General features: G+C 40.3%; 1 protein-coding gene across 1 annotated transcript in view; it reads left to right on the forward strand.

Moving 5' to 3' along the window:
* CTTNBP2 (cortactin binding protein 2) overlaps positions 1–21,281 on the forward strand; it is a 169,820-nt gene that overhangs the window by 47,936 nt on the left and 100,603 nt on the right.

Here is a 21,281-nt window from a genome sequence, read left to right on the forward strand (position 1 = left end):
TTGACCTGCATGTCCGGGTAATCGTTTTGGTCAGTAAGAGAAAGGCTGATACTGGTTGGTGAGGTATCGCCACTGGAGGTGTGGAGACCTAGCAGGAGACCATTGCAAGTGTCAGTGAGAAAGATGACAAGCGGCTTGAGTGAGAAAGAGATGGCTGGGATGGTGTTGCTGTTTAGTTGCTAAGTCATGTCTGGCTGTTATGTGACCCCATAGACTGTACCCCAACAGGCTTCTCTGTCCATGGGATTTTCCAGGTAAGAATACTAGAATGGGTTGTTATTTCCTTCTCTAGGGGATCTTCCTGACCCAGGGATCAAACCCAAGTCTCCTGCATTGGCCTGTGAATTCTTTACCACTGAGCCATAAATAACCCGCCTGCCAGTGCAGGAGAAGCAGGTTCCATCCCTGGGTCAGGAAGATCCCCTGGAGAAGGAAATGGCAGCCCACTCCAGTATTGTTGTCTGCATAATCCCATGCACAGAGGACCCTGGCAGGCTCAGTCCAGGGTCTTAAAGAGTCGGACATGAGTTAGTAACTAAACAACGTTATATCTTGACTGACCCCTGTGGGAATAAGAGGGATGAAATTACCTGTTGATTCTCAGGTTGCAGGTGAATTGTGGTGGTGCCACAGCCAAAGCAGGGTGTGGTAAGAGGTGTTTGGTGGAGAAGATGAAGACTTCAGTTTGACACTTACTAATTTTTCTGGGTTTGAAAGACCCAGGGTAAATTTTTAAGTGGCAGTTGAATTTAAGAGTTTGTAAGAAGCAGTTTTTTTAGCCACAAAGCATGCTGGATCTTAGCTTCCCTACCCGGGATTGAACCCATGCCCCCTGCAGTGGAAGTGTGGATTCTTAACCACTGGACCGCCAGGGAAGTCCTACAGGAAACTGTACTGTTCACAGAGTACTGTTGGTAGCAATTTAGAGATAAAAGGATTTCGAGAGGAAAAGCAAGGCATAGATGGACTACAGAAAAGAAGTGAGGCAAAAAAATTATTTCCTTTGAGAAAGATTGTAAGGGAGGGAACGGAACTTTGAGAGTACTGAGGGAAAAAAATGAGTGCCATTTCCTTCTCCGTTGGAGTGGGCTGCCATATCCTTCTCCAGCATGAAGAAGAAAGCAAGGCTGAGTGCCATGAGGGGATAAAGATGGGTTAGGAGCACAGAGAAGGTTTGGAATGTCCACTATGGAACCAGAGACTCATGGTGCATAGGCCTCCTCTGAGCTATTATCATTCACTGAACCTCTAGTAGTCTTGACTCCTTGGGCCCAGGTGAGTTTGGAGACTTCAAATGTCTTTAAAATAGGCTGTTAATGCTTCAGCACGGCTCAGCCTCCTGAGAGACACAGATGGCAGATTCTGGGAGGAGCCAAGATGACGGTATTGAGAACTAATGGTCTGAAAAAATAGAAGCATCTGGAGAAACATGAGCTCTACACTGAATGGAGAGATAAAGGAGTGAAGGCTGTTGGAGCCAAAGATGTTAGGAAATTGTAAGCTCCGACCCTTCTCCTCATCCACACAATTTAGCGCCTCCTGGATGATGGCAAAGTTCTCAGTGAAGAGGGGCACTAAAATCATTGAGAAGCCATTTTGTGTTTTATCTTTCTCTAAATGTTGAAATTTAAAATGTCCTGTTATTGTTCAGTCATTAAGTTGTATCTGACTCTTGGTGACCCCTTGGACTGCTATATGCCAGGCTTCCCTGTCCTTCACTATCTCCCAAAGTTTGCTCAAGTTCATGTCCATTGAGTCGGTGATGCTACCTGAAAGTGTCCTAAGTGACACATATTTCATCCACAGTTAGAATTACACCTTACCTTACCCTATTAAAAAAATGCTTACATTTTGAAACATCATTAGCCTTTTCCTAGCCCATGGGATTCTTTGACCATTTGGTAATCTAAGCTGTTCATTTGCAAAAGGTAGTTTAAATATAAGCTCCTGTTACCTTCTTGTGAAACAAAAACAATGACTACTTTCTCAGTTTATTTCCTGAGGGGATCAAGCAGCCTCCAGAGTCACTGAGCCGGCAAGGAGTGGTTCTGATGCTGCTGGCGTGGCTTTGTGGTAAAGGGAGAATTAAGCCAGTGCTGTTGGAAAGCCATCAGCAGTTTTAGTGACTCTGATGGTTCCCTGGGCCCTTTCTCCCTGCAAATAATGCATCAGCTCAGAGGACAGCATTCCTCCCAGTGGCTATATACTTTGAGTTCTAATTCTTCACTCTTATTTTCAAATCTAGTTCTTGAAGGGGAAGAAAAGAATAGGAATGCTAGATGCCAAATTTGTTTCACTGTGTCTTTGTCCTTTGCCTCAGATGTGGGTGCACAGGTTTATTAATTGTAGGGTAGATTCTTAATGTGTCATAGTGCTGACAATTGACCTTAGAAGACATCCATCGAGCATTTGTTCTTGGTCTCCTAGCATGACCTTGACTCAGTAGAGTCATAGCAAAACCATTATAACAGATCACTGTTCTTCCCTTATTATCCTCCTGGACATAAAGTGACTTTGATTGCCTGCTTTATACTCCATATGTGTTCTTTGTGTGTTTTTTAAAAATCTGTTGTTTGCAAGGGCCATTTGAACATTGAGAAATAGTAATATTTAGACTGGTACTAAATCAACTTCAAAAAGAATTATTTTGGAAATAAGGTATGAACATATATTCTTGCACAAATTGATATTCTGGTCATTTTGGTAGATTTTTCTATTGGTACAGTTGTTTATATGTAATGGAGTGGAACTGTTTTGTGGATGCTAGGCTTAATCTCAAGTTCATGTTATCACTTCTCAAACACAGCTGTGAGTATCCATGTGCCTGGTACCAATATTTAAAAATATACTATAAATGCAAAACTGTCCATGCATCTACTGTCGAGCATGATGATATTTTAGGGGATCTCCTAAATGCACGGCTGTACCGGGTCAGCTCTGACAACTATCGTGATGCCTCAGATGCTCTGAAGGCTCCTGTCTTATAAATTCTGGTGCTTAGTGAGGTTGGTCAGTTTGAAGGTAGGATGGCTCTGACCAGTGCTGTGGCTGTGATTCCTGTGGGGGTGTTTACTAAAGCAGAGAGACAGGTAAATTATACCCAGGTCCTTTCCCATTGGTTAGCCGCAGTGGTTGGACGAGTGTGTGTGGAAGCCTGTTCCTAGCCCTGTTGCTTCTAGGGATGTGTGTCTTCCGGAGGTTCATAGCATCATCTGATGTTGTAGTCATCTTCAGATGAGAATGCTTGTCTTCAGTTTGAATGACAGTGTTGTCTGCTCTGGCTGAGGGGCTGTGACCACAGGCTTTAGTTCTACTTGAACAGCACTTCTGTCCAACTGACCAGGCTTTAAGAACTGATATGTTTGTGGCAGAGGGGGAGTGACCTTAATCCCATCCTAACTTTGTTATTTTTACTGTCCTTGTTTTCTCCAGGAACACTAATAGGAGACTAAGGGTATTAAAGGACGGAAGCGGATGCATTCAGTAGCGGCTCCGGGGTAGAGGGGGTGGGAATGGCAGGGTCCTGACCTCCTTCCTGCAGCAGATTCCAGCGAGCGCTGTCATGTGCCACCTAGAAGGAGTGTCATCTAGTCTGAGGCCCCAGTTGCTTTCAGACCAATGCTCACTTTCACTGAGAAAGTGGGTGGCATAGCTTGGAGAAGAGAAAATGGATTCTTAGAAGAATAAGCTTTAAAAATAATAGTTCAGGCTTACTCTTTTCAGAAATTGATCACAGCCCATCGTAAATCATGTTGGAGACTCAGGAAATGATTACCATTTGTTTTGGCCTAACCTCCTTTGGAGGAGACGCCATACTCTCACTGTTTCATAATGTGTAGCACATGTTTACAGCGTTCTATAATTTACTCTCTATTACAGACTACTTAAGAAACTCTACCCTCTCCCCTTTCTGCCCACAAAGCAGAATAAGAAAGACAGAGGCAGCCGATTGCTAGAGGAAAATGGCCCATGCATAGACGTTGCCTAATGAATTCTCAGTGAATAAATGATGTAAAGCGAAAAGAAAAATCCAGCAGAAACATAAGTAGTTGAACATTTTCACTATGTGAGCCACCACAAACCTGTGATAAATGACCTATTCAACTTTATATTAGCAATACCTAACAACCTATGCACCACAGTTAATAGTGTATAAAGTATTTTCACAGCTATTCTTGCATCAAATACAGTAAAGAAAGATGAAATTGTGTGGTCTGAAATGAATTCTTACCCTCTTCCTGCCAGTGAAACTTCTGCTGCTGAGATCTGCCTGTCTCTTGAATAAGATAAGCTCTTCCCCTCACGTTTTGCCTGCTAGATCCCTGACTCTGACTTAAGAGAAACTGGTGGGCTGCAGTCCATGGGGTCGCTATGAGTCAGACACGACTGAGTGACTTCACTTTCACTTTTCACTTTCACACATTGGAGAAGGAAATGGCAACCCACTCCAGTGTTCTTGCCTGGAGAATCCCAGGGACGGGGGAGCCTGGTGGGCTGCCGTCTATGGGGTCGCACAGAGTCGGACACGACTGAAGTGACTTAGCAGCAGCAGCAGCAGGAGTGTCTGACCCAAGGTTTGCACATCTGCCACCATCTCAGAGGCACCCCACCCCATCTTTCACTGCAGGCATCTGATGAACTTGCCCTCCAGGGACTCTGCTTTCTCCCAGGGCTGCCCAGTGATCTGTGTAGTGAGCCATGTTTCCTGGTTTGCTGCGAGAAGTAGCAGGAGGTATTGCTTTTAGATTGGGGAACATTTAATGGTGATCAAATTACTAACGGAGTTTGAATGAAGACTGCTTTCAAATCATTGACATTCCATTTCCCTTGATTGCTGTTGATATGCAGTGAGTCATCTTCAGCTGGTAGAAGGTGAGAATGTTAAGATCTTTCTGTTTATGTTTTCCAGATGCTCAGCAGGGCTTGCATTAGTGAATTTCTCTCAGTGACCAAGGCTGGATCCACTGGGAGGCGGGAGGGGATGCAGCCTTGAGAGCACATTGTCACCATCATTCTCTGTTTATGTCCTGGGGAATTTTATTTTTAACTGTGCCAGCTTACGTTTCCTGCAGCTATAAAAGGGACCATATTTTAAATTTTTAATCACAACCTCTGCCCACAGAAATTATCTGTTATATTGTCCCTAGGAGACAACACTGCCTTTCTTTCTTTGTTTTTCACTTTTTAAATTTTTTTGCAAGGGGAAGCTTATGTTAACACTGTTCCCATAACCACTACTATTTGCACATTTCTTCACTTGAATCATGAATAAGTAGGCATTTCTGGAATTAACATATTGGTAAACTATATTATTCCAAAAATAATGAAATCGTTCAAGTAAGCTACCTTCCTTTCTCTTGAGGTTGGTCTCTTTTTGTTTGTTTGGATAACTACTCATATGTTCATTTTAGACAAGGCATTTAATGCTGGTTTTGTTTTTCTTATTATGAGTCCAAAGTTCTAGGTGATTGAAGCCAAATCAGAAAATGCTTCAGTGCAGTCATGATAATGTGAATACCGTGCAAACAGGAGAAAAACCTGTTTGAGAATTTTCAAAACAGGAATTCGGTCCAGCAAACATGAAGTAGGGTAACTGCCAAATTCCTGCCAGTGTGCTTGGTACAGAAATATTCAGTCCCCGGAAGTGGTCACTGCTTCTCTGGATAGTCTCTGACCACTCTACAGAAGTCTTATTTGCAAACACTTTAATATCAATGATTGACTAACATTTTACATTTTTTTTAATCATCAGAAACATATTTTCTGACAGATGTTCTTCTAAGCAGTGTTTTCCAGCATCTGCTGTTTTGCTCATTCACTGTACTGTAACAAACTTTGATAGGTTTTTTTTGATGGGGTTATATATTTTATTGGAAAAATTCTATTTACTTAGTATCTAGAAACTTTAGAAAACTTAAAGATAAGATTTACAGCTTCAGCAAATGAATGGCTAATATACATTAGTTACTGTAAGGCTACAAATAGAATCTTTACATGTTGACATCTAAATTTCCCCTGAGAGTAGAAAAATGCATCCGTTAATGAGGGCAAAGCTTATCAAGTTAATAAGTATTAACTTATTAAAGGTTAATAAGTATTAACTCAACAGTATCTTCTCCCTGTAAATGTGGTGTTTGAGAAAACATCACTGAACTTACATTAGAACCAATTTCAGGTATTAAAGAGTGGTATTGAATTAGGATTCTATTGTACTTTGTTCTAGGTCTTTGTATTTTGCACTGTAATCTGTTAAAAATATCTCAAAGGACTGTATTATCTATGTCTTCTCTATTGCTGGAAAGTCACATTCATATGCATTTAAGTGTTGGATGGTGAGTTCATTTCCATCAACTGACATGATAAGTCGCTTTTGCTGCATGCGTAGCGTCTCTTGAGCACACCCTCAGTACATGGAGGGGTGTCTAGAATAATGGACCCTTCGGAGCACAGGACTTTTGCCTTAAGGATTATGATACAATTGAAGAGGCAGAATAGTTCTAAAGGTGTGAATGCACATATGAACACAATCACCCAATGTACTAGAAGCTTGATAAATGTCTTGGAGCTATAACTAACATGGTGACTTGACTTGGTACTGGCCTCTGACTCCTAACTTCTCATTTCTGTAAGGAGATAGGCTGCTGCTGCTGCTGAGTCACTTCAGTCGTGTCCGACTCTGTGTGACCCCTTAGACGGAAGCCCACCAGGCTCCCCCGTCCCTGGGATTCTCCAGGCAAGAACACCGGAGTGGGTTGCCATTTCCTTCTCCAATGTGTGAAAGTGAAAAGTGAAAGTAAAGTCGCTCAGTCGTGTCCGACCCTTAGCGATCCCACAGACTGCAGCCTGCCAGGCTCCTCCATCCATGGGATTTTCTAGGCAAGAGTACTGGAGTGGCTTGCCATTGCCTTCTCCGAGGAGATAGGCTAAAGGATACAAAACTAAGCAAAAACTTGCAAGCTAGAAAGAATGTTACCATTAGTAAAATGGCTTACATCAAAGGTGTCTCAGACCATAAAGAGTCTGCCTGCAGTGTGGGAGACCCAGGTTCGATCCCTGGGTCAGGAAGATCCCTGGAGAAGGAAATGGCAACCCACTTCAGTATTCTTGCCTGGAAAATCCCATGGATGGAGAAGCCTGGCAGGCTGCAGTCCACGGGGTCTCAGAGTCGGACACGACTGAGCGACTTCACCTCTTCAGTTCACTTCACTTCATTATTTATTACACACACGCACACATTATTCACACACACGCTATCTTCCAGACATCAAGCTAAGTGTCTTCCCTGCGTTATTTCATTTAGTTCTTCAAAACAACAGGGACAACTTCCTGGAATAGGTATTCTCTTATGAAACCAGAGAAGACCCAAGGGAGTAAAGTAACCAGCCTGAGTGTATGTACCTTCATCGCTGAGCCCACTCTCAACAGATGCACTCACTCCCCATAACCCGAAAAAGAAAGGAATATCTGCTCAGTAGAATGTTGAGATGAAGGAGGACTGACTCACTTCCTGGCTCCCTGTGACGCCCTCTCAGGAGGTGGACCTGTAACTTGGAAAGAGCCAGCCCACTCCTACCTCCTAGGATCTGGGGAGGTGAGGGCAGGCTGGGGGATAAGTAGGGAGCTGCTGATTGAAATCCCTTCTGTGACACAGAGGAGAAGCGTCAGAAAGCAGGATTGCTGCAACAACCAGAGAGCTGTCTGGGTGTCCAGGCTACTCCCTGATATTCTCTCAGGACTGAGGATGCCAAAGGCATGCCCTCATGCCTATGGGACAAGTTCAGCCGAAGAGACTCCTTGTCCTTAACACGCAGGGTGGGGCCATCCAACAGCTGTATCTCTTGCATGGGGGCTGTCACTCTTCTCAGCTGAAAGCAGCATTACAATATACATTTGCACCCACCCGTCTGCTCACTGCTCCCCATATTCGAGAAGCAGTTTAATAGCAGTTCGGATGGAGAGTAAAGATACTCAAGGAGCTTCTACCTACCTCCTTTTGGTTAAAAACCAGATCTGGGTTGACTCCTACTCATCCAAAGATGGAGTCAGCAGATACTAGGAAAAGAAAGAGAAAAATCTGTAAGGCCTATGAAGAGTTTTGCAGCATAGAACAAGGAAGATAACACTTGAAATGCAAAGGAACAACCTCCATGTGACAAAAATTAACATGAGAAGTAAATTTTAGAAAGTAATTTTTAGAGAGCATCTGCTTTGTGTCTTAAAATTCAAGGAAATACAGGCTCTGAAATTAGACTGAATGGTGGGTAAGCCAGATTGTGATGGAGAGGCAACTGCTGCTACAAAGCTAAGGGGAAGAAATCTCAGAATGGAGCCTGTATCTTGGAGGCTGGAGAGTCCTGGCTGCAGCCTTTCTAGCCACACAACCCTGGACAAGCCCCTTGCCCCCTCAGTGCTTCATTGTTTTTATCTATAGTGTAAAGACAACTGCTGCTGCTGTTGCTGCTGCATCACTTCAGTCGTGTCCGAATCTGTGTGACCCCATAGACAGAAGCCCACCAGGGTCCCCCGTCCCTGGGATTCTCCAGGCAAGAACACTGGAGTGGGTTGCCATTTCCTTCTCCAATGTGTGAAAGCAAAAAGTGAAAGTGAAGTCGCTCAGTCGTGTCCAACCCTTAGCGACCCCACGGACTGCAGCCTACCAGGCTCCTCTATCCGTGGGATTTTCCAGGCAAGAGTACTGGAGTGGCTTGCCATTGCCTTCTACAACAGTACCTACCTAATATGGTTGTCATGAGAATTTAAAATGTACTAGGGGAATGAAAATATATGTTAGAAGTGAGAGGGGAAAAAAATTGGCACTATAAAAAAAACTGAATCCATGACAAGTTTTGGATTTCCCAGAACCCAGAGGAAGGGATTAAAGGGACAAAATAGAAATGAAGATACATACATGTGTGTGGAGCATAGAGAATGGAGATCTGCTGGAGAAAAATTGATGCTCCTCAAAAAGGGCTCAGCAGTTAAAAAAAAAAAAAAGTCTCCACCTGCAGTGCAGGAGACACGGGTTCAGTCCCTGGGTCCTGAAGATCCCCTGAAGGAAGAAAAGGCAACCCACTCCAGTGTTCTTGCCTGGAAAATCACATGGACCGAGGAGCCTGGCAGGCTGCAGCCTGTAGGGTTGCAGAGAGGTGGACATGGCTGAGCATGCACGCATGCAGAGAGACTAGAACAAATGAAAGGGATGCTGTAACCAAGATGTAGCAGAGTCTTTAGATGAAAAAGCTACGTGCCAGGAAAATACCAGCCAACACCAGGAATAATCTTAAATGTTATTTCTTAATTTTAAGGATGGAGAAAGAATCAATTTAATCAGGCAGAAAAACAGGAGGCAAAATGAAAAACATTTTTCACCCTGAAAATCCACCTTGGCTTTGGACTTGCTCCTGTGTACTGTTGGATATGGAAGGAATCTTAGGGTGGCCTCTTGAGAATGATTTTACCCAGACAACGTAAATGTAAGAAGAAAGTAGAAATCACCTAAAGACTAGTACAGATAGAAGGCATTCTCATCCAAAAGCTGCTTGAAAAGTAAGTGACCTAGAGATCTACCTAGTAAAGAATAAGCATAAAATACTAAGTTTTGAAATAATGGTAGAAAAGTGTAGAGATAAGCAAGATATTGGTTATTCTTATCCTTGACTGGGGTATCAGCATACTTAGGGGAATCTTGGTAGACTTACTGAATGTGTTGGGCCAAAACTGAGTGTTTGCAGAGTTATATAGGTGATTCTGACGGGCAGCTGGGACTAAGAACTACTGCTTTAGCAATTTTAATCAGTGTATATACAATTAGAGATAATTAGGAAAGTGGGAATATTTCCAGAGATTTGTCCACAGTATCTTTTTATTCTAAAAGTTAGGCTAATCAATTTGAAAATAGAAAACCATAAGATATAAAAGCAAATTTTAATAAATGAAAAGATATTTTGCATGGCAAGAGTTAATTTTATGAAAAAGGCCCTCTATTTTCAAATGTGTTTCTAATTTATACATAATTTCAATCAAAGTTATCATTGTTTTACTTTTTAGAAGTTTGTACGTCTCAATCTCATCTGGGAGAATAAGCATAGCAAAGAAATTTTTAGAAACATATTGTGAAGGAGGCTTGTTCTTTGGTGGGTGGCATTTAATAATACAAACTAAAACTTTTGTACTGGAGAAATATGGATAGAAAGGTAAATGAAATAGAATATATAAACAAGACCCAGTATTATAAAAGTAAGGCAATTCATAATAATAAAAGGATTTGTTGTTCATTTGCCCTGTCATGTCCAACTCTTTGCAACCCCATGAACTGAAGCCTGCCAGACTCCTCTGACCATGGAATTATCCAGGCATGCATACTAGAGTGGGTTGCCATTTTCTCCTTCAATATAACTAATAACATACCTCAAAATACATGAAGCAAAAATTGACAGAATTCAAGAGAGAAATAGAAAATTTCATAATCACAGTAGGTTTTAATATCTCTCAGGGAAAATTCCAAATATATGTAAAGTTTTGGAAAAAAAGAAACTTCTCTGTGACAAAAACAGAATCACAAATTTGGAAAATGAATGGCATTAAAATACAGTGTCAAAATATTTGAAATATAGCTAAAACCATGTTTATAGGAAAATTGAGAGCTTTAAATGCTTGTATTAAAAAGGAGAAAGACATACAAATCAGTGGCCTGAGATTTTACTTTAAGAAACTACAAGGAGGAGAGCAAAATAAACATAAGTAGAAGGAAAATTTTTTGTTGCTAAACAGCAGCAATTAGAAAAGTACAAAATAGGCAATAGAAAATTAATAAAGCTAAAAACTGGCTTATTGAAAAAAATCAACAAAATTGACTTACTTCTGATTAAAATGAGCAAGAACAAAAGAACACAAATACTAATTTTTGTTCTTGTTCAGTTGCTCATCCATGTCCGACTATTTACGATCTCATGGACTGTAGCATGCCAGGCTTCCCTGTACATTAATAACTCCCAGAGCTTACTCAGACTCATGTCCATTGAGTTCATAATGCCATCCAACCATCTCATCCACTGTCGTCCCCTTCTCCTCCTACCTTCAATCTTTCCCAGCATCAGGCTCTTTTCCAATGAGTCGGTCCTTCTCATCAGGTGGCCAAAGAATTGGAGCTTCAGCATCAGTCCTTCCAATAAATATTCAGAACTGATTTTCTTTAGGATGGACTGGTTGGATCTCCTTCCAAGTCCAAGGGACTCTCAAAGAGTCTTCTCCAGCACCACAGTTCAAAAGCATCAGTTCTTCAGCCCTCAGCCTTCTTTCTGGTCCAACTCTCACATCCACACATGACTACTAGGTAAAACATAGCTTTATCTAGGTTGGTCATAGCTTTTCTTCCAAGGAGCAAGCGCCTTTTAATTTCATGGCTGCAGTCACTATCTGCAGTGGTTTTAGAGTCCAAGAAGATAAAATCTGTCACTGTTTCCATTGTTTCCCCATCTGTTTGCCATAAAGTGATGGGACCAGATGCCATGATCTTTGTTTTTTGAATGTTAAGTTTTAAGCCAGCTGTTTCACTCTGCTGTTTCATCCTCATCAAGAGGCTCTTTAGTTCTTCTTCGCTTTCTGCCATGAGGGTGGGTCATGTGCATATCTGAGGCTATTGATACTTCTCGCAGGAATCTTGATTCCAGCTTGTGCTTCATCCAGCCCGGCATTTCACATGATGTACTCTGCATATAAGTTAAATAAGCAGGGTGACAGCTTACAGCCTTGACGTATTCTTTTCCCAGTTTGGAACCAGTCTGTTGTTCCATGTCTGATTATAACTGTTGCTTCTTGACCTGCATACAGATTTCTCAGGAGGCAGGTCAGGTGGTATGATATTCCCATCTCTTGAAGAATTTTCCACAGTTTGTTGTGATTCCCACAAAGACTTTAGTATAGTCAATGAAGCAGATTATTTTTTTTTAATTCTCTTGCTTTTTCTACGATCCAACGGATGTTGGCAATTTGATCTCTGGTTCCTCTGCCTTTCTAAATCCAGTTTGAACATCTGGAAGTTCTTGATTCATGTACTGTTGAAGCCCTAACTTAGAGAATTTTGAGCATTACTTTGCTAGCCTGTGAGATGAGTGCAACTGTGCATTAGTTTGAACGTTCTTTGGAATTGCCCTTCTTTGGTATAGTAATGAAAACTGAGCTTTTCCAGTCCTGTGGCCACTGCCGAGTTTTCCAAATTTGCTGGCATATTCAGTGCCATACTTTGACAGAATCGTCTTTTAGGATTTGAAATAGTTCAACTGGAATTCCATCACCTCCAGTTGCTTTGTTTGTACTGACGCTTCTTAAGGCCAACTTCCTTTACCAATATTAGGAATGAAAAAAAAGTGTTATCATCACAGATCCTATAGACATTAAAGTGATAGTAAGTGAATACTGTGAAAAACTTCAACACTCTTAGAGGAATTTGTCACATTTCTTGAAAAATAGAACTTGAGAAGTTGATATAGGAAGAAATAAAATTCCAAATGGCTGTATATCTGTTTTTATAATATAGTATCAAAAACCTTCCCCTAAAAACAACTCCAAGCCCAGATGGTTGCACTGATAAATGCCATCAAACATTCAATAAATAAATAATACTAATACATACAAAACTTTTCAGAAAATGCAGAAGGGAGCATTGTGGCCCAAATCATTTTTTTGCAGTTGTTGTTGTTCAGTCACTAAGTCATGTCCAACTCTTTGCGACCCCATGGACTGCAGCACATCAGGCTTCCCTGTCCATCACCAACTCCCAAGCTTGCTCAAACTCATGTCCATTGAGTCAGTGATGCCATCCAACCGTCTCATTCTCTGCCCTCCCCTTCTCCTCCTGCCTTCAATCTTTCCCAACATCAGGGTCTTTTCCAGTCAGTCAGCTCTTCTCATCAGGTGGCCAAAGGATTGGAACTTCCACTTCAGCATCAGTCCTTCCAGTGAATATTCAGGATTGATTTCCTTTAGGATGGACTAGTTTGATCTTCTTGCAGTCCAAGGGAGTCTCAAGCGTCTTCTCCAGCACCATGTTTCAAAAGCATCAGTTATTCAGCACATAGCCTTCTTTATGGTCCAACTCTCAGAGATCTGTACGTGATGGCTGGAAAAAAACCACAGCTTTGACTATACAGACCTATGTCCATAATGTGATGTCTCTGCTTTTTAATATGCTGTCTAGGTTTGTCATAGTGTGTCTTCCAAAGAGCAGGTGTTTTTAATCTCATGTCTGCAGTCACCATCTGCAGTGATTTTGGAGCCCAAGAAAAGAAAATCTGCCACTGTTTCCACATTTTCCCCATCTCTTTGCCATGAAGTGACAGGACCAAATGTTATGATCTTCATTTTTTGAATGTTGAGTTTTAAGCCAACTTTTTTACTCTCCTCTTTCACCTTCATCAAGAGGCTCTTTATTTTATCTTTGTTTTCTGCCTTTAAAGTGGTATCATCTGCATATCTGAGGTTGTTGGTATTTCACCCAGCAATCTTGATTCCAGCCTGTGAATCATCCAGCCCAGCATTTTGCATGATATACTCTGCATATAAATTAAATAAGATTAGAAGTATCCTAATTCTCAAACTGGAGAAACCTATATACAAGTCAGGAAGCAACAGTTAGAACTGGACATCGAACAACAGACTGGTTCCAAATAGGAAAAGTAGTATGTCAAGGCTGTATATTGTCACCCTGCTTATTTAACTTATATGCAGAGTACTCTTGCCTGGAAAATCCCACAGACGGAGAAGCCTGGTAGGCTGCAGTTCATGGGGTCGCTAAGAGTCGGATACGACTGAGTGACTTCACTTTCACTTTTCACTTTCATGCATTGGAGAAGGAAATGGCAACCCACTCCAGTGTTCTTGCCTGGAGAATACCAGGGACGGGGGAGCCTGGTCGGCTGCCATCTGTGGTGTCGCACAGAGTCGGACACGACTGAAGTGACTTAGCAGCAGAGTATATCATGAGGAACGCTGAGCTGGAAGAAGCACAAGCTGGAATCAGGATTGCCGGGAGAAATATCAATAACCTCAGGTATGCAGATGACACCACCCTTATGGCAGAAAGTGAAGAGGAACTAAAAAGCCTCTTGATGAAAGTGAAAGAGGAGAGTGAAAAAGTTGGCTTAAAGCTCAACATTCAGAAAACAAAGATCATGGCATCTGGTCCCATCACTTCATGGGAAATAGATGGGGAAACAGTGGAAACAGTGTCAGACTTTATTTTGGGGAGCTCCAAAATCACTGCAGATGGTGACTGCAGCCATGAAATTAAAAGTCGCTTACTCCTTGGAAGGAAAGTTATGACCAGCCTAGATAGCATATTAAAAGCAGAGATATTACTTTGCCAACCAAGGTCCGTCTAGTCAAGGCTGTGGTTTTTCCCGTGATCATGTATGGATGTGAGATTTGGACCATGAAGAAAGCCGAGTGTCGAAGAATTGATGCTTTTGAACTGTGGTGTTGGAGATGACTCTTGAGAGTCCCTTGGACTGCAAGGAAGTCCAAGCAGTCCATTCTGAAGGAGATCAGTCCTGGGTGTTCATTGGAGGGACTGATGCTAAAGCTGAAACTGCAATACTTTGGCCACCTCATGCGATGATTTGACTCATTGGGAAAGACCCTGATGCTGGGAGGGATTGGGGGCAGGAGGAAAAGGGGATGACAGAGGATGAGATGGCTGGATGGCATCACCAGCTCAATGGACATGAGTTTGAGTGAACTCCGGGAGTTGGTGATGGACAGGGAGGTCTGGCATGCTGCGATTCATGGGGTTACAAAGAGTCAGATACGACTGAGCGACTGAACTGAACTGAATCCTCAAACTGACAAAGAGTTTTAAAAAATAAAGAAGGAAAATATGGACCAATCTCTCTCATAACTGTAGACACAAAATCACTACTGCTGATGGGAATAAAATTGGCAGACTCCCCACTAAAGAGGAATTTGGTAATGTATTTCAAAAAGTCTTCATTATGGTGAGGTATATTCCCTCTATGCCCACTTTCTGGAGAGGTTTTTTTTTTAATCACAAACGTATGTTGGATTTTGTCAGAAGCTTTTTCTGCATCTATTGAAATGATCATATGGTTTTTATTTAATCTGTTGATTAGAGATATCACCTTTGTCCATTTGCAGATATTGAAAAATCCTTTCACACGAAAATGGTTTTATCTTTTAACCCAGTAATTCTGTCTCAGTGAATTTAATATTCCCACATTTTACTGAAGGTATGTTGGAACTGTTGAAAGTAAAGTAAGTGATAAACTAATATTTTTTTTAATATATAAAGATTCATGTGTGGAATACTATTAAATATTGATACAGATCATTGAAATAGGAACTGTTTAGCAAACTGAATGAGAAAGTTTACTTGAAACATACTCCCTTAAGTCCTTGATAACTGTTTTTGGTATTAAATATATGCTTGTAAAGAATGTAGAGTACCAGGAAAACTTAACAGGGACTACTTTCTGATAATTAAATCACTAATTTTTTTTGTTCCTTTTTTTTCCTTTTATTATATTTTCCAAAGTTTCAGTTCAGTTCAGTCACTCAGTCGTCTCCGACTCTTTGCAACCCCATGAATCATAGCACGCCAGGCCTCCCTGTCCATCACCAACTCCCGGAGTTCACTCAAACTCATGTGCATCGAGTCAGTGATGCCATCCAGCCATCTCATTCTCCGTCGTCCCCTTCTCCTCCCGCCCCCAACCTTTCCCAGCATCAGAGTCTTTTCCAGTGAGTCAACTCTTCGCATGAGGTGGCCAAAGTATTGGAGCTTCAGCTTTAGCATCAGTCCTTCCAATGAACACCCAGGATTGATCTCCTCTAGAATGGACTGGTTGGATCTCCTTGCAGTTCAAGGGACTCTCAAGAGTCTTCTCCATCACCACAGTTCAAAAGCATCAATTCTTCGGCGATCAGCTTTCTTCACAGTCCAACTCTCACATTCCAAAGTTTAGCAGCTGCTGCTGTATCATTTCAGTCGTGTCTGACTCTGTGTGACACCATAGACGGAAGCCCACCAGGCTCCCCCGTCCCTGGGATTCTCCAGGCAAGAACACCGGAGCGGGCTGCCATTTCCTTCTCCAATGTGTGAAAGTGAAAAGTGAAAGTGAAGTCGCTCAGTCTTGTCCAACCCTTAGCGACCCCACAGACTGCAGCCTACCAGGCTTCTCCATCCATGGGATTTTCTAGGCAAGAGTACTGGAGTGGCTTGCCATTGCCTTCTCCGAAAGTTTAGCAGAATATATTTTAAATAAAAATGTAGAACATGTCAAGTATGCTTATAGGTTTGGATAAGCACACTTATTTTTTTTTCTACTAACTGAGTAATAGTGCCTCTTTCATAAAATTTAAAATTGTTTTTTGATATGGAAGATTTATAAGTCATTGTGCATGACTAATCCCAGTGATAGAACCATTATTTCTGCAGCCTTAAATAAATAATTGGTATACATGGGGTTTTAAACTGGTAGCTCATTGTTAGAGACATAAAAGGCATGGTTTTAACTGTGCTATGGTAAATAATCTGCCTGCCAGTTCAGGAGATCCTGGAGACCCTGGTTCATTCCCTGGGTGGGGAAGATCCTCTGGAGTAGGAAATGACAATCCACTCCAGTTTTCTTGCCTGGAGAATCCCATGGATAGAGAAGTCAGGCAGGCTGTAGTCCATGGTGTCGCAAAGAGCTGGACACAGCTGATCAAACACACAGAGGTAAAGATACAGCAGTTCGCAGCAATTAACTGCCCAGGGCAGAGTTGGCATGTGGGTTCATCTGTGCTCCAGTTCTGATTGATGGATGGTGACTGCCTGGAGAGATGTATTAAGATAAATAGGATTTATCCTGGATTCGGCTTAAAGTGTGTTATAATGTAATAATAACACACTTTAAGCCGAAGTGTAATAATGTCTACTCTAAGCAAGAGAGCAGAATAATGAGGCATGATGTGCCATTCTTGACCTAGTTAGGGAATAAGGGTTATCTTATTTTTACAGTTGAATATGGGCTCTATTTCTAGCTGAGATGAACACTGATGGGTGTTTGCAAGGTGGTTAAGTGGCAGGCAGGGTCAAAATAAAGGACTGACAGATTACTTCTGGCTCTGGTTTCTATGAAATCAAACCATTTCACAGATACTGTTAGAATGGTCTACTTTCCTGTGAGAAAATAGGTCGTTTATTGAAGTATGACTTCCAGATTTTAACCTCAGGCACCAGGTAAATCTAAGTCACTCATAATATATGGTTCACAGTATTCATTATGTATATAACTGGCATGACAGTTTCTACACATCCAGATTATTTTGTCCGTGAGCAGATAGGATGTTGTGGCAGCTCCATGACATCCTCCTCCTGCCTTGCAGGAAAGGTCATGACGTGCCTTCCATTCCTGTGTCCCATGTATGTCTTGCCACATGTTAGCAATGTCTGAAATGTGCTCACTGGACTGAATTACTCAGACTTTTTGACATTCTTTATTCCAGGAAGTTACATTTTGTTCCTGGCTATTGAATTTCTAAGCCTTTGTAATCACTGAAGGGCAATGAATGTCGTTCTCCAAAAGACTGTAACTTTCACATAGTTGTTCCACCCTGTACGGTCCACTCAGGTACTACATATGCGTGTGTGTATGCACACACACTGTACGAATATGTAACTCACTCTTAGAATGACATTTGTTTGCAAGTAGGATTTTTTTCCCCTTCTTAAAAGAGCACTTAATTTTAGTTTAAAAAAAAAAACAACACAAAGGTCTACTGGAACTCCTTACCACTAAGATAGAGATTTGGAGATAGATAAATTCTTATGTTGGCTGCTTGGGAAAAAATTCCATCCCTCTTGATATTGAATAATAGTATTTCAGGGTTTGAGAGGAGTGTAGCAGTTTAGAAGCAGACGGCCTTCCTAACTTTTGAGACTCTGCACCCACCCCATTTCTACCATTTCAGCCGATATTTGAAATGCTGCCCGACAGATTTCACTCCAATCCAGTGCAGCCTATTATTAGTTTGGAACAGCTTTGACCCTTAAACATTCCTTTTTATAATGGCAATAATTCTATTCCTTGAGAATCATGGAAATAGTTAAATACCTCTGTAATGATGAAATGACTTCAGATGTTGAAAGAATGTTATCATGCTTCTATAAGTCTTTTAAGCATTCCTGTTTTCTTTTTCTGTTCAGTTCTATCTTCAAGTCCTTTTTGTATTGATCGTTCTTTAAATATTTCACCTAGAAGTGAGCCCAGTAGTCCAGAGATTGTCCAGTTCTGATTGACAGATCTTTTCTGTTAATTCATGAAGCCTGATGTGGAGTCTGGGTTTGAGGTATGGAGGGACAGTGTTCATTTCTTGGTTCACTCCTTGAATGTAGTGTTGATTGCAGGCCCAAGTGGTTTTCATACTTGTTTCAGTGTTTCTTCTCAAGAACTGACTCATATTAATCCCTGTGAAAGTCATCTAATCAGACTGGATTCATCGTCTGAATCATCCCTTGTGCTTTTTTATCATTGGCACCCTTGGTAGTGACCTCCGCCTTGTATAGGCTGGACCCGAAGACTGAATTCCTCTGCAGTCTTCTTGCAGTTAGATCTGTATTAATGCTAGTGGGTTTTGGTTGTTTTTTTCGTTTTCAGATACTCAGTGCCTTTTGATAATTTGCTTTTGGGGAGAAGCATATTTAGGAACAGTTTTTCTTATTGGATTGTATTTTGCACTTACGTAATACTCTCTGAAGAATGAATCTTGAGGGAAAAAAATGCTTAAGTTTGATTACATTATGTTGGTGTATGGTCAGCAACAGTAAAGTACATTTAGAGCATATGGAAAACTGTTAATTACTTAGAATATTGTCATATTTTTGTCTTTCAAGCTTCATTAATATTTCTTTGTATTGATCTGAATAATGTTGTAAGCAGTACTAATTTTTGAAGCCCTTTCTGCTGTTCCAGAATACTCTAGTCATAAATTACAAAATGCTTCAGAGTAGTCTTTGAGATAATGCTGCCTGGGTTGAATACTAGGTCCTGTTGAAGTGACCTTAGGAGAGGAAGTTAATCTTTCTAAGCCTCAGTCTGCTTGTCTATAAAACGTGAATTTAAAAAGTGGCTATCTCCTGAACTTAATTTTAGGGGAAAATGAATGGGAAACATCTTGCAATAAAAAATAAGCTGTTAGTAAAAGTTACCTTTTATTAATACTGTTTAATGTTACAAAATCACTCCAGCTTTTCAAAAGACAAAATAATGTGATGTTTGTCAGTATATTCTAAAATTAATTGGTGATATAATTGTGACCTACAATTCAAATTTTTAGGTTTTTTTTTCCCTAAGAGGATTATATGCTGTAGAAAAAGTTGAATAGCTAAAGTACTTTTCCTTTTATTTTTTGCTAATTGAGTCTAGCCTACTTCAGTTGATCTTACAGAACAATGAAAGCCAAAAATAGGAACTCTGTGTGTCAGATCCTCCATTAATAATGGCCGTGTTTTAATTTCTTGCTTGCAACTTTCTCAGGATTCTATATAGCTTCAGATTCTGATGAAATTATGTTTTTATTTATCAGTGTATCAGTGGTTTAAGGGTTTGAGTCTGTCTTTATAATTATAGTTAGCTTGTGGCTCATAATGACTCATTTCCCTGAAATGCATTTCATTCTCAAGTAATTCTGATGCATAATCCAAGAAGTTATCTGCACATTCAGCTATTCTTTTTTTTAGGGAAAGGCCTGTTCAAATTCAGTATTATACACATTTCAAGTCATTTTTTATTACACAGTATCCTTAAATATCGATACTTTTATATTGTTGATCTGCCCTTATTTAAAGTAATATGGTACATTCAAGATTAAGAACTCTGTTACAAAGAAAGATATACTAAGAAGTATACTTCTTACAATAATGTTAAAAGAAATACTTCCACAGTTGAAAAATGAGAACCCCTGCTTAAAATGTAAGTTTCAGCAGGGGACCTATAATAATAAATATGGATGCTAAAATGAGGACCAAGACGTCCCATTTTCAGAAGAAATTTGAAATCCGCTTTTGACTTTTAAACTCCTTACCCACAGTGAGGGTATAAAAAATCTAATTGTTGGAGATTCAAGAGAGAAAGGATTTTTATCAAGGGACATTTCTCTGGAGAAAATGCTGTGCATCCTGCCCCATCTAGTTGCTTTTCCCTTCATCTCAGGAAGAAGTAATTTTAATTGGTTGTTAAAATGTAAGTTTCAGCTGGTAAGGACAGTTTATGGACTGAACCATTCAGGTAAAGTGCTCCTGTTCCCCTCACTTCCATATTCATCTTCATCCTTTACCTCTAGTCCCTTCCAATCTGGAGAGGATGAAAATAACTAGGAAAGATGGGGAGAAAATTGAATGAAAGAAGGCAAGTTTTCTTAAACACTTCCTTCCCAGGTGGTGCAGATCCTAGCTGGGGAAGAGAAGCCATCATACCACTGAAGTTGGATATTCTGAAAACCAAATTGAGATTTTTTATACTTTAAAGTGACTATAGGTATTATATCAGATAAAAATGATTAGAAAAACTATGGGGACTATCCCAAGCGTTCACTCAGGGGTGGAAGAAGAATCACCACAATTGAATAAAAATTAAGAGAAAAGTTAGGATAAAATGAAATTGCTTTTGTAATTGCATCTCTAATATTTATTTAGTGCATTGATTATATAATTGAATTTAAAAAATCTAGAAATACCAAATGTTTTTTGACTTACAAACCACTTTGATTTTTTAAGTTTAAAATAATCCTCTGAAAGAAGGCTTAAATTTTATGGTGAACTGTACTTTTCTTAAATTATATTTTCTAATCTAATTTGGTAATAGGAAAAGAAATGTTAGATTTTCTCACTTGTTATTTGCATTCGTGTTTATCTACTTGTTGGCTTGCTGATAGTGGTCTTAAAATGGAAAAGTTGAATTGGTCAGTGCAGTTGGTTTAAATTGAGGAAATGTATGTAATATTTCTTTAGAAAACATCTTTGACATTTTGGAAAATTAAGCTTGATTTATTGTAAAGTAATTTAGTTTTTCCACTGGCAGTGGCATAGAATAATTTTTTTCTAGTAGCTATTCCAAATGACCTGAGTTAGGAAAATGTTTCTCATTTTCAATATATTCCTACTACTATTTTCCTGCTATTTTCCATTTTATGCAAAGGCCATTGTAGGCTAATTATAGAAAATTGCATTTAGTGCCAAGTGGATGTGAAATTAACTTTGACGCTGATGGACTGACATTTAAAGTAAA

The sequence above is a fragment of the Moschus berezovskii genome, chromosome 3, assembly GCF_049115385.1.
Source record: "Moschus berezovskii isolate FMDL1 chromosome 3, NW_MosBer_1.0, whole genome shotgun sequence".
NCBI classification, from domain to species: domain Eukaryota; kingdom Metazoa; phylum Chordata; class Mammalia; order Artiodactyla; family Moschidae; genus Moschus; species Moschus berezovskii.